Genomic DNA, 14,133 nt, shown 5'->3' on the forward strand with positions numbered 1-14,133 from the left:
AGCTTGACAGGGCTGGAAACTAGAGGCCTTAGCAGGCAGGGATGAGGAGGGAGGGGTGACTTGGTCTTCCTCACCCTGCCTTTTGAGGGTCGCATTTGTTGATGCCTTCTCCCACTCCAGTGTTGGTGGTTCGACTGGGGTTTGCCCACAAGTCAACGGAGCTGTCCAAGTTATAAAGTACACCAGCTGAGATGTGAACAGGCTGGAAGAACCAGCAGTCAGGATGCAAATCTGGATTATTCAAGTCCATCTCTGGTGTGTCTGTGTGTGTGTGGCAGAGTGGCACTGGATTAGGTCTCTGCTCCTCCTATGCCTTATAACCCAGTGGGTGCGAAGGGAAAAGCAGAGGTGGTGGTGGGAAGACATTCTGCTTATATTATGGGGATTAATGGAAGGGCTGGAGAAGAAACATGACCTGAAGGTGCCCCAGATATCCACCTGCAGCCCCACAAGAGCCATGGGCCCTGATGGCTACTAAAACTGCCTCTAGGACTCTTTTTGCCTGCTTGTTTTGATGCCCTTCAGAGCCAGCTCTCAGATTTGGGGGGGGGGGTGGAGAGGACCCATCTGCCGACATGGGTGGTTTTTCATTTTTGGAAGCGACTGGCTGACCTCTCCCAGCCTGGGTCTCCACAGCATCTCGTGCCTGCCATGGTCCAGCCTCTTCCCTCAACATTAACCAAGATTCGCTGCATGGGCAGCCTTCCCAGGTCCAAAGTTCTCCTTATCTTTAAGAGCTTTTGCAATAAAATCTCATCATCGCTTTGGTTTTATTTGCTTTTCCCTTTCGAAAAGGCTTTGTTTTATTTCGATTCTGATTATTCCAAGGCTTGGCGGTCCGGACTTGCTTGTGAAAGGGGTATTTGTTGTTTGTATTCAGCCTCCCAAATATATCGAGGCCCTTATTTCCCAAAGACGCTGCAACTCTGCCATGGCTGGACCTTTCTGGAAAGAAGCAGGGGGTCTCTGCATTGAGGGGGGGGGTGGAGATATGTTTTTCTTTAGTTTTAATTTGGTTCTTTCTACTTCTCTGCTTGAAAGCTTTTGAAGATAGGGCTCGAGTTTGACCTCTTTTCCCCCCTTTTTAATTTGACCGTTTTTACTACTTCATGCTCATTTTATATTTCTTATGTATAAAATATACGATATATATTATTATAATATATATATATGTACATATATATATAGATAAATACGTACACACTTCTCTATATGCGCCATCTCAGTGTAGATATATCCATCCAGTAGCATCAAAAGCCTTGATATTGTGCCATTATAATTTCTTTTTCCCCCAACTACCGATCTCTGAATGCCTTCAAGTGTATAAAGTGTTGAATTCTCTCTGGTATCTGTACTATGTACACATTTTCATAGGAAGCACAAGAAGATGACAAATGCATTGTATATCAAAAACGGCTCCTCTTTAACAATGATATAAAGGATGATATCAACCATGGAGACTCTGCCTTTTTCTCCTTAGCTTTTTCCCCACCGCAGAAATCCATCACAATTAACAGCGTTCTTTTATCTTGCTTAACTGCCACGGCACCATAGTAACGCAAGCTTGGCAGCCATCACTCACACGGTGCAGAGGTGGACGCCGGCGCCAGCTCCTTGGGGAAGAACAGCACATCAGGAAGAGTCAGGGAAGGGCTGTAGCCAGGTGGCAGAACATCTGCTTTTCCTGCAGGTACTGGGTTCGAATCCCAGCATCTCCAGATAGGTCTGGAAATAGGGCTGCCCCCTGTCCTGTATAATACTGGATTGTCCCATAGTTCACTATAAAATACTGCATCTTGTACTGATACGGTTTTGCTAGTGCCATAGCTACAGTGGGGCTAGCCAGGCTCCCAGCCTGTGTGCGTGTGTACACAAATGGCCGTGGGTGGGTGTGTGGGTGTGTAAAACTGGGTCTTTGACCTGGGTGAAATAAAGCCCCTGTTTTTGTCCTGTATTTCAGGTCTTCTCTCTCTTTATTTCTCTCTCACTCGCTCGCTCTCAAAACAAAATTTTAAAATTCCTTCCAGTAGCATTCCTTTCAGTACAGTGGTACCTCTGGATGCGAACAGGATCCGTTCCGGAGCCCCGTTCACATCCTGAGTAGAATGTAACACGCAACTGTGCGTGTGCGGGTCACATTTCACCACTTCTGTGCATGCGCGTGACGTCATTTTGAGCGTCTGCGCATGCGCAAGCGGTGAAACCCAGAAGTAACACGCTCCGTTACTTCCGAGTCACCGTGGAGCACAACCCGAAAATACTTAACCTGAAGCTACTTCAACCTGAGATATGACTGTACAGTGGTACCTTGGGTTAAGTACTTAATTCATTCCGGAGGTCCGTTCTTAACCTGAAACTGTTCTTAACTTGAAGCACCACTTCAGCTAATGGGGCCTCCTGCTGCTGCTGTGCTGCTGCTGCGCAATTTCTGTTCTCATCCTGAAGCAAAGTTCTTAACCCGAGGTACTATTTCTGGGTTAGCAGAGTCTGTAACCTGAAGCGTATGTAACCCGAGGTACCAACTGTACTCTCCCACACACTCGCTCTCTCACTCGCTCTCTCTCTTCCAAGTCATTGATCTTCTCCAAATGCATGTGATTGAAAGGGTATGTGAAAGATCATGTATTTAAGCTCTGGGTAGCCAAGCACAGGCAAATTTACAAATTCTCGTGTGTGAGACAAATTCTAGAAGGGACATCCTGTCAGGCTGCTATAAATCGTCATGGATTGCTTTGAAATCACTTCAGCAACAAATGGGGGGGGGATCATCCCCCAACCGCAATACCCCACCCTGTATTTCACCAGAACACAGGTGGCAACCTGAACTGGAAATTTCCCCTGTCTGAAACCCTGGAGTGCTGTTGTCAGTCAACATACACCAATATGGTAACCTCCAGATGTTTTAGACTACAATTCAAAGTGGCTGGAGCTGATGAGAGTTGTAGTCCACAACCTCAGGAGGACTACTGCTGATGTAGACCATCAAAGTGAGGTGAACCAGTAGCCTGACTCAAATACAGTGGTACCTCAGGTTACATACGCTTCAGGTTACAGAAGCTTCAGGTTACAGACTCCACTAACCCAGAAATAGTACCTTGGGTTTAGAACTTTGCTTCAGGATGAGCACAGAAATCGTGCAGCAGCAGTGGGAGGCCCCATTAGCTAAAGTGAGTGGTGCTTCAGGTTAAGAACAGTTTCAGGTTAAGAACGGACCTCCGGAACGAATTAAATTCTTAACCCGAGGTACCACTGTATAAGGCAGCTCAAGCTTGCTGAGGCATCATTAATGGGAGAAGCCAGGCATATAGACACAAGATTAATTCAGAGTGCCTTCTTGGGACGCCCTGTGTGCAAACTGAGAATGCCAGTGCTGTTGGGGTGTGGGTTCTTTGCCGGTATTGGGGACCCCACCAAACCTTTGATCATTCAGCCCTCTTGCGCCTACTCTGGCAGGTGAGCACCAGGCTTGAATTTCTCCACATGTGGCTGGGGTAACCCGGTCAGATGGGTGGCATCATCTTCATCATCATCATCATAATACTGACTGCCTGGACGCAATCTGGTTTGGACTCACACACCTCTTCATCACAACAAGCTGCATCTGTGCATATTTCTGCAATTAAAGGTGTGATTGTTTATTTTATAAGGTGGTTTTTGATGATGAGAATAGGTCACAATTACACCTCAAATGACAGGGAGGGGGAAAGCTGATTCAAAGCAGACTGCAAGCAAGAGTTTGGGGGTATGCACACATGCTCTCTGGGACGCGGGTGGCGCTGTGGGTTAAACCACAGAGCCTAGGACTTGCCAATCAGACAGTTGGCGGTTCGAATCCCTGCGACGGGGTGAGCTCCCATTGCTCGGTCCCTGCTCCTGCCAACCTAGCAGTTCGAAAGCACGTCAAAGTGCAAGTAGATAAATAGGTACCGCTCCGGCGGGAAGGTAAACGGCATTTCTGTGCGTTGCTCTGGTTCGCCAGAAGCGGCTTAGTCATGTTGGCCACATGACCTGGAAGCTGTACGCCGGCTCCCTCGGCCAATAAAGCGAGATGAGCGCCACAACCCCAGAGTCGGCCATGACTGGACCTAATGGGTCCCTTTACCTTTACAAATGCTCTCTGTATACTATTGTCAACTGTATAAGGAACCAAAGATGCAAATTGTGGCCAGAAGCTTCCCAAACTAGTTTTTGAAAATCCATATTAAATGGAGACGTATTTTGATATTCATATACAATTACAGGTCCAGGCTTGGGCCCCAAGAGACTGTGCTTTTAATTAATGCACAGCTATGGGCGTTTTGATAAGATTCTATCCATTTTCCCATCTGTAAAATGGGAACAGCAGCCTAACCCCGAAGGGTGGAGTGAGGATGAACCATATAAGAATAACAACTAAAGGATTTGGTATATTAGCTTTCTACAAGGAGGGCACTGAGTTTGGTATGTTCCACCCTTCGTGGGCAAGGCTTTGGAAGTCTGGTGACATGAGAAACATGGAGCCAGTGCTTTGTTTTTAAAATGAGGCACGTTATTCATCCTCACACCCAAACCCAGATTAGTGGAGGCTTGTTTTGCAAAAGACACTTTGGATGTGCTGAGGCACAGAGCCGATCCTTGGCAATTTAACTGCAAGGGATGCTTAAATAGCCTTCTGCATTTCGCTCATCTCTAATTTGAATGTAAAGCCGATAGAAGTTTGGATGCCTTCCCTCAGGTGTGCATTAGATTCCAAAAAGAACTCTCTTCTGTCTTCCACCACACATTAAAAAGTGACAAATTCCAGATGAAGGCATTGTTGGTACGATTGATGAAAACAGCTTTATTCTGTTCCTACTTACTGAGCCTGGCTTCTCCAGATGACCCATTTATTGAGCATTTATCCTGATTTGCTTGCACAAAGCTTACGCAATGGTTAGACTGGGTCTGGTCTTCACTGAGCATTCATTCTGATTTATGGGGCACTTATATGACAATGAAGGGGATGCTGGTGGCGCTGTGGGTTAAAGCCTCAGCGCCTAGGACTTGCCGATCGAAAGGTCGGCAGTTCGAATCCCTGCGGCGGGGTGCGCTCCCGCTGCTCGGTCCCAGCGCCTGCCAACCTAGCAGTTCGAAAGCACCTCCGGGTGCAAGTAGATAAATAGGGACCGCTTGCCAGCGGGAAGGTAAACGGCGTTTCCGTGTGCGACTCTGGCTCGCCAGAGCAGCGATGTCACGCTGGCCACGTGACCCGGAAGTGTCTCCGGACAGCGCTGGCCCCTGGCCTCTTAAGTGAGATGGGGGCACAACCCCAGAGTCTGTCAAGACTGGCCCGTACGGGCAGGGGTACCTTTACCTTTTTTTACCTTTATTTGACAATGAAGGGGATGCTGGTGGCGCTGTGGGTTAAACCACAGAGCCTAGGATTTGCCAATCAGAAGGTTGGCAGTTCGAATCCCCGCAACGGGGTGAGCTTCCGTTCCTCGGTCCCTGCTCCTGCCAACCTAGCAGTTCGAAAGCACATCAAAGTGCAAGTAGATAAATAGGTACCGCTCCGGTGGGAAGGTAAATGGCGTTTCCGTACGCTGCTGTGGTTCGCCAGAAGCAGCTTAGTCATGCTGGCCACATGACCCGGAAGCTGTACGCCGGCTTCCTTGGCCAGTAAAGCGAGATGAGCGCCGCGACCCCAGAGTTGGCCACGGCTGGATCTAATGGTCAGGGGTCACCTTTACCTTTTTATATGACAATGAGCATTCATCCTGCTTTAGTTGCACGTGCCACCAGCGCAACCCAATGTGTTACAAGAGGCTTGGAATGGAATGGAACCATTGTGTTGGCTGCTTCCTCCATTCAATGTCCATTGGGGATGTGAGGCCTTGTGGGCACTGACTCCTTGCAAATCTCACTCCTCTCAATATGTGAACCATGCTATCATCTCAGGAAAGATACTAAGAATGCCTCCAATCTTAGTCTAGAAAAACAAAGGCTGGCAAGCTCTCCCACTTTGCAATCTCTTTCTTTTCATTGTTCTCAGAGAGGCAGTGACCAACAAAAACAGAACTACACATTTATAGTGGGAAACCAGATAGATTACCTCAAGGTTGTGGGACGGTCACATTCTTCCCAACACTCAAATTTCAACATTTCTTGCTGACACTGACAAAAAGGGAAATCCCTCGCAGCTGGAATATTCATTGCAGTTTTGAGTACAGTGGTACCTCGGGTTACAGACACTTCAGGTTACAGACTCCGCTAACCCAGAAATAGTACCTCAGGTTAAGAACTTTGCTTCAGGATGAGAACAGAAATCGTGCTCCGGCGGCGCAGCAGCAGGCCCCATTAGCTAAAGTGGTGCTTCAGGTTAAGAACAGTTTCAGGTTAAGAACGGACCTCCGGAACTAATTAAGTACTTAACCCGAGGTACCACTGTATCTGTGTTGTCCATGCTTGCCTGAGACTCGCAGGCACCTATTGAACAGCACCTGTTACATCACTTGTGGTGAATGACATCACTTCCCCCTCTGTGTCTGCACCTTTTGTTGATGCTGTTACAGGAAATGTATGTATTTTAACAAGTTCGTTAGACATTAACTGTTTCCTTGGTGTACCTGTCAGCTGCAAAACTGTTCTTGAAAAAAAACTTTCTAATTACCGTATTTTTCGTCCCATAGGACGCTCCGTCCCATAGGACGCACCTAGTTTTTTGGGGGGGAAATAAAGGAAATAATTTTTTTCTTTATTTCCCCCCCAAAACCAGGTCGGGGAAACCGAACCAGGGCGAGGAACAGCGGGATGGCGGCGCTGCGCCTCCTTGCTGTCCCCCGAGCTTGTGGGGCTGGCCGATGTCTGTCCGGCGGGCGGGGCACTCTGCTTCAGGGCGCCCATCGCGCCGGGCGGCAGGCTGCTATCCACAGCGTGGGGAGCCCTGCGGGTAACTCCCGCAGGGCTGCCTACGCTGCGGATGTGTTCCCGAAGCGCTGGGCACTCTGCTTTCAGCGCGACCGGCGCTCCGGGAAGCAGGCTGCTATCCGCAGCCTAGACAGCCCTGCGGGAACTCCCGCAGGGCTGCCTACGCTGCGGATGTGTTCCTGAAGCCTGAAGAGCGAGAGGGGTCGGTGCGCACCGACCCCTCTCGCTCTCCAAGCTTCAGCGAAAGCCTGCATTCGCCCCATAGGATGCACCCAGATTTCCCCTTCATTTTTGGAGGGGAAAAAGTGCGTCCTATAGGGCGAAAAATACGGTACATTTAGGCTACAACCATAAAACTTTAAAACATGGGAGTAAACCCCAATGAATTTAATCAGCTTATTTCTTCCCTATAAAGTGAAGCATGGTCAAAAGGATTTCAAGTAATGCTATAGCTCATTAACCAGACTGAAGAAATGGGGGGGGGGGGGGAGAGAGAGAATAAAATTCAGACCTGCACAAGTAGGCAGTAACAAATTAATTGCTCTGAATCACTGACTTTATAGATAAAAGGCAAAATTATTAGTTGAAGATACTGTTAATTGATTAAGTGTACACTGGGGGGTGATTAAGGATTACATTTCTCTGTGAATTACTATTTGTTAGCCACCTTGAGTCTCTTCGGAGGTAGAGGTGGGATTTATCCAATAAATAAATGCAAGCACCAAAGAAATAAACATCAAATAAGCCCTTTTCTTCTGCAGCAATAAGCAGCCATTTTGTGAAGGGGGGTGGAAGTAAAACTTTTTTTTTTTTGAAGGCTGTGCAGCTCTTTGATATTTGTTTTAAAGTTACAAACAGGAATACAGTTAATGCATTTGGCGGGCAGCGGTGTTCATTGTCTAGAAAGCCCCCAAACAGAAGCCTCTATCATTGCCACATAGCTCTTGAAAGGAAGGAGACCCTTGTATTCTACCCAGACTGTGTCAAGTGATGAGCCAAATGTGCCTTCCTTACATATTTTATATGTTGATTGTGTAACACACCATTTCCTAAAGAACAGCTAGAGACTGCCTGGCAGTGGCTCTCGCCTTCTGCATTATCTGGTGTCATTAATGACTTTACTTTGTCCTCTGAATCTCCATTTAACAGAGACATGTGGTGCTGGGAATTAATTGTCCTCCTTATGTTAATGCATCATGGAGATGACTAATTCTGGCTGCAGCAGTACACAGGGATAATTAAAGCAGGAGCTGAATAAGGCTGAAGTTGACCTGTGGATATAATGATTGATGATAGTCCATCATCAGGGACTTGAAAATCCTCCTGTTTCTGCTGTTTGTCTCGATTGCAAAAACAGGGAAATTATCAAACACCTGGCAATCCGACATGAACTGCTCTCAGCTCAGTGCTTCACAAAATACAGAGGGGAGGGGGTAAATTCCAGATGACCTGTTTATTGAGCATTCGCCCCAATTCGTTGGCACTAAGTTTGCAGGGTTAGACCATGCCAGCTGTTGTTTTTTACTGAGCATTTGATCAGATGTGTTTGCAAGGAGGTTGCGTGATGCTACATCAAGTTACTGCCATCCCACACCTTCCTGTACGTTTTCTTCATCGCTTTCCTTGCTGCAAAACGTCCAATTTGGAGAAGTGAGTTTGTTGCCCAAAAGCACCAAATCGCCTTTAATTGTGGAACCTGAATTTGGTGGTACAGTGGTACAACAAGTTACTGTTGGCAAAATCCTCTCCTCTGCTCAAGGAATAAAGGTAAAGGAGCCCTGTGTTCTATTCCCCCTAGGTCCTGCATTTCTGTTTTATTATGAATTAGCATCTGGATCATTTTAAATACAGTGGTACCTCAGGTTACATACGCTTCAGGTTACATACGCTTCAGGTTACAGACTCCGCTAACCCAGAAATAGTACCTCGGGTTAAGAACTTTGCTTCAGGATGAGAACAGAAATCGTGCTCCGGCGGTGCAGCGGCAGCAGGAGGCCCCATTAGCTAAAGTGGTGCTTCAGGTTAAGAACAATTTCAGGTTAAGAACAGACCTCCGGAACGAATTAAGTACCGTATTTTTCGCTCTATAAGACGCACCAGACCATAAGACGCACCTAGTTTTTGGAGGAGGAAAACAACAACAACAAATATTCTGAATCCCAGAAGCCGGAACAGCAAGAGGGATCGCTGCGCAGAGAAAGCAGTGATTCCTCTTGCTGTTCTGGCTTCTGGGATAGCTGTGCAGCCTGCATTCGCTCCATAAGACGCACACACATTTCCCCTTGCTTTTTAGGAGGGAAAAAGTGAGTCTTAAAGAGCAAAAAATATGGTACTTAACTCAAGGTACCACTGTATCTGACTGAATCTCACCTCAAAATAGCAGCAGTCTGGAAGTGCTCAGTGACCGGAATTGTATGAATTTCATCTGTGAGCTGACGAGTGTGTGAAAACTCATTATTTGCCTCTGGATATCCTTTCCAACTCCTATGATTTGGGAAGGCTTTTGCCACCTAAATTACTGTGCCACAAACTATTGTCTCATCATGGGTGAGTATGCCTGACCAGCAACCAATGCACATTACTGCACAACAAATGGGCTTTCTATATATAAGGAAGTTGTTGCTGGCTTGCCGTTTTGTTTTTTAAAGCTCTTTGACAAGGCATACTCTTGGTCTCCAGGAATACTGGAGGTTTCCCTCTACCATCACACATCTGCAGAGTTAACAGTGTGTATTTTTCAAAGCTGGAAACAAATGGCACTGCTGTAGGCAGTTACCAGCCTAATATGCCCTTTGCGTTTGCTCTCTGTTTGCCTACATTATCAGTGTGGCATAAGAAGCACCCATGCAAAAGTAGCAGCCAAACTGCTAAAGCAGGGCTGGAGAACCTGTGGCCTTCCCAGATGTTGCTGAACTGCAACCCCCACCATCCCTAACCATTGACTATACTGCCTCGGACTTATAGGAGGTCAGCTACATCTGGAAGGCCACCCTGGTCTATGTAGTACAGTGGTACCTCGGGTTACATACGCTTCAGGTTACAGACTCCGCTAACCCAGAAATATTGCCTCGGGTTAAGAACTTTGCTTCAGGATGAGAACAGAAATCGTGCTCCGGCAGCGCGGCAGCAGCAGGAGACCCATTAGCTAAAGTGGTGCTTCAGGTTAAGAACAGTTTCAGGTTAAGTATGGACCTACGGAACGAATTAAGTACTTAACCTGAGGTACCACTGTACTTTACAATGTATGAAAAGCTAGGCTCCTGCCTTAACGGACTAACCAACTGGAAATCAGCACAAAAACTACATTTCTAGAATAGTATTAGCTTCCAATCCACCCTGAATCTGATAGGATTCAGATGCACAGTGGTCGGCGGAGGAAGAGGGAGATAAATGGGGAACAGCAGAAAAGGAGAGAAGAATGTGTGGTTATTTCAATTCTGCTTCCCTCAACCTCATTGCACTCTGAGGTTATGCCAAAGGCTTCACAGGAAACCATTAGCCAACAAATGCACACACATGCAACAAATTAAAGGTAAAGGTACCCCTGCCCGTACGGGCCAGTCTTGACAGACTCTGGGGTTGTGCGCCCATCTCACTAAAGAGGCCAGGGGCCAGCGCTGTCCGGAGACACTTCCGGGTCACGTGGCCAGCGTGACATCGCTGCTCTGGCGAGCCAGAGCCACACACGGAAACGCCATTTACCTTCCCACTGGTAAGCGGTCCCTATTTTTTTTTTTTCGTGGGTCACAGTCTTCTTATAAATATTTATTAAGATTTTTTTTTAAAATACAAAATGCAAAAATAATAAACAATATAACATGAATCATAACACATTTTCCAGAACTTCTTTGGACTCCCTCACGTCTCCCACTCCCACTTACATCGTTATAAATTTTTCCCAGCAATTTATCATCTTGTTTATATTCTTAAATTTTGTTCAATTAATTTGATCTATTCTCCACAAATTTTATATTTCCCTCAATCTCACTTATCGTCAATTTCAAATCTAATTCAGTGGTAGGCAATTATTTATGATCTAGCATCCTTCTTAGCCTTCAACCAAATTACAATACTTTTGTAGATAAATCTTGAATTTCTTCCAGTCTTCTTCAACCCTCTCTTCTCCCAGGTCTCGGATTCTGCCAGTCATCTCGGCCAGTTGCATATAGTCCATCAGCTGCATCTGCCACTCTTCCAGTGTAGGTAGATCTTGAGTTTTCCAGCTCTTGGCGATGAGTATCCTTGCTGCCGTTGTTGCATACATAAAAAATGTTCGGTCCTTCTTTAACACCTTCTGGCCGACAATGCCCAGAAGGAAGGCCTCTGGTTTCTTAGTGAAGGTATACTTAAATACCTTTTTCAACTCATTATATATCATTTCCCAAAAGGCCTTCACTCTAGGGCAAGTCCACCAGAGGTGAAAGAATGTTCCTTCATGTTCTTTACATTTCCAACATTTATTATCAGACAAATGGTATATTTTGGCAAGTTTAACTGGGGTCATGTACCATCTATATATCATTTTCATTACATTTTCCTTCAGAGCATTACATGCAGTGAAGTTCAGCCCAGTGGTCCACAACCTTTCCCAGTCCTCAAACATAATATTATGCCCAATATCCTGAGCCCACTTTATCATAACCGATTTAACCATTTCGTCTTGTGTATTCCATTTCAGCAGCAAGTTATACATTCTTGATAATACCTTAGTCTTAGGCTCTAACAGTTCTGTTTCCAACTTCGATTTCTCCACCTGGAACCCTAGCTTTTTGTCATTTTTAAAAACTTCTTTAATCTGAGCGTAGTGTAACCAGTCTCGCACTTTATCCTTCATTTTCTCCAAACTCTGCAATTTCCAATTGTCTCCATCTTTTTCTAATATTTCCCAATATTTTGGCCATTTGGCCTCCATATTGGGTCTTTTTCGGGCCTTAGCTTCCAGAGGTGAAAGCCACCTCGGAGTTTTGTTTTCCAGTAAGTCTTTGTATTTTGTCCAGACATTAAAAACTGCTTTCCTGACAATATGGTTCTTGAAGACCTTATTGATCTTAACCTTATCGTACCATAGATATGCATGCCAACCAAAAGCATTGTTAAACCCTTCCAAATCCAATACGTCAGTGTCTTCGAGAAGTAGCCAGTCTTTTAGCCAGCAAAAGGCTGCGGCTTCATAATACAACTTTAAGTCCGGCAGGGCAAAGCCCCCTCTTTCTTTCGCATCAGTTAGTATCTTAAACTTAATTCTGGGCTTTTTGCCCTGCCAGACAAATCTAGATATATCTCTCTGCCACTTCCGGAAACACTCTGTCTTGTCCACAATCTGCAATGTTTGAAACAAAAACAACATCTTTGGCAATACATTCATCTTAACAGCAGCAATTCGGCCTAACAGAGAAAGCTTCAATTTTGTCCAACTATCCAAATCTCTCTTAATTTCAGACCAACATTTTTCGTAATTATCCTTAAATAGACTCAGATTTTTTGCTGTTATGTTTACCCCTAGGTACTTTACTTTTTTAACCACAGTTAGTTCCGTTTCTCTCTGAAACTGTTCCGACTCTACATCTGTCAGATTTTTCCCCAACACCTTAGTTTTCTGTTTATTTAGTTTAAATCCTGCCACCCGACCAAAATCTTGGATCAGTTGTAATACTCTTTTTGTACTAGATTCTGGCTCCTGCAGGGTCAAAACTAGGTCATCTGCAAAAGCTTTAAGTTTATATTGTTTCGCTCCGACCTGAATCCCTTCCACCAACCGGTCCCCTCTAATCATATTCAAGAGCACCTCCAGAACTGATATAAATAACAAAGGGGAAATCGGGCAGCCTTGTCGTGTTCCTTTTTCAATTTTAAACTCTTCAGTAACCACATTGTTTACTATCAATTTAGCCTTTTGTTCTGAATATATTGCATCAATCCCATTCTCAAAACCCCGACCCACTCCCATTTCTTTTAAATTTCCCTTCATAAATTTCCAAGAGATATTATCAAAGGCCTTCTCCGCATCTATAAAGATTAACACTGCTTTTGTATTTATATCAGTTTGCAAAAGTTCCAAAATGTCAATAATGTTCCTTGTATTAGCAAACATGTGTCTACCTGGGAGAAAGCCTGCCTGGTCTTTATGAATTACTTCATTTAAAACTTTTTTAAATCTACTTGCCAAAACATCTGCAAAAATTTTGTAATCCACATTTAAAAGGGAGATGGGACGGTAGTTCTTAAGTTGCGTCTTTTCAGCTTCCGATTTTGGTATCAATGTGATGAAAGCTTCCTTCCACGATTCCGGCGCCCTCCTCCCCTCCATAATTTCATTGCTAACCTCCATCAGTGGTTGAATCAAATGGTCTTTTAATATCTTATAATACTTGGAGGTTAGCCCGTCTGGCCCTGGAGATTTGCCCGGTTTCATGTTTTGAATGGCTTGTTCAATTTCTTGACATGTTATTTTACTGTTCAGGAGAGATCTATTTTCTTGTGACAGCCTTTTAAGTCCATTTTTCTCCAAAAATTGTTTTATCTCGTCCTCATTCTGCGGCCCTTGAGTATATAATTTTTTGAAGCCAGAGCCAGAGCCGCACACGGAAACGCCGTTTACCTTCCCGCTGGTAAGCGGTCCCTATTTATCTACTTGCACCCGGAGGTGCTTTCGAACTGCTAGGTTGGCAGGCGCTGGGACCGAGCAGCGGGAGCGCACCCCGCCGCAGGGATTCGAACCGCCGACCTTTCGATCGGCAAGCCCTAGGCGCTGAGGCTTTAACCCACAGCGCCACCTGCGTCCCAGTACAGTCATACCTCGGGTTGAATGTGCTTTGGGATGAGTGCGTTCGGGTGTGCATGCGCAGAAGTGGCGAACAGCGACGTGCGCAGACGTGCCATCGCTGGTTACGTTTGCTTCTAGATGCGAACGGGGTTCCGGAACGGATCCTGTTCGCATCTAGAGGTACCACTGTAGTTCTCAAACATTTTTCTCTGGGCCACACTTTCAGACTAAAAAATTGCTCACGCCACACCATTTTTTAATTGATTAGTTATTTATTTAATATTGTATACCGCCCGATACCCGTAAATCTCGGCAGTTCGCAAACATAAACATTAACCACACAGGAAAACAAAAAGAAACAACAACTAGCAGGGTGCTTGATTTAGAACATAGAACAGTACTTTATAATATGACCCACAAAGCATAAAGCAATGCAGCTACATAAAATCATTCCCAAAATATAATTATATTATTATAATATCAAT

The 14,133-nt window shown here is 45.3% G+C and overlaps 1 long non-coding RNA gene across 1 annotated transcript; it reads right to left on the reverse strand.

Annotated features, from left to right (window-relative positions):
* Positions 1 to 546: 546 nt before the first annotated feature.
* LOC307210519 lies at positions 547 to 9,382 on the reverse strand. Its single transcript, XR_013836051.1, has 2 exons — positions 9,256 to 9,382; positions 547 to 1,613 (listed from the first exon to the last, which is right to left on the reverse strand). It is a non-coding gene; the product is annotated as an uncharacterized lncRNA (long non-coding RNA).
* Positions 9,383 to 14,133: the final 4,751 nt, after the last annotated feature.

Source organism: Podarcis cretensis, assembly GCF_951804945.1.
Source record: "Podarcis cretensis genome assembly, chromosome: 2".
NCBI lineage: Eukaryota > Metazoa > Chordata > Lepidosauria > Squamata > Lacertidae > Podarcis > Podarcis cretensis.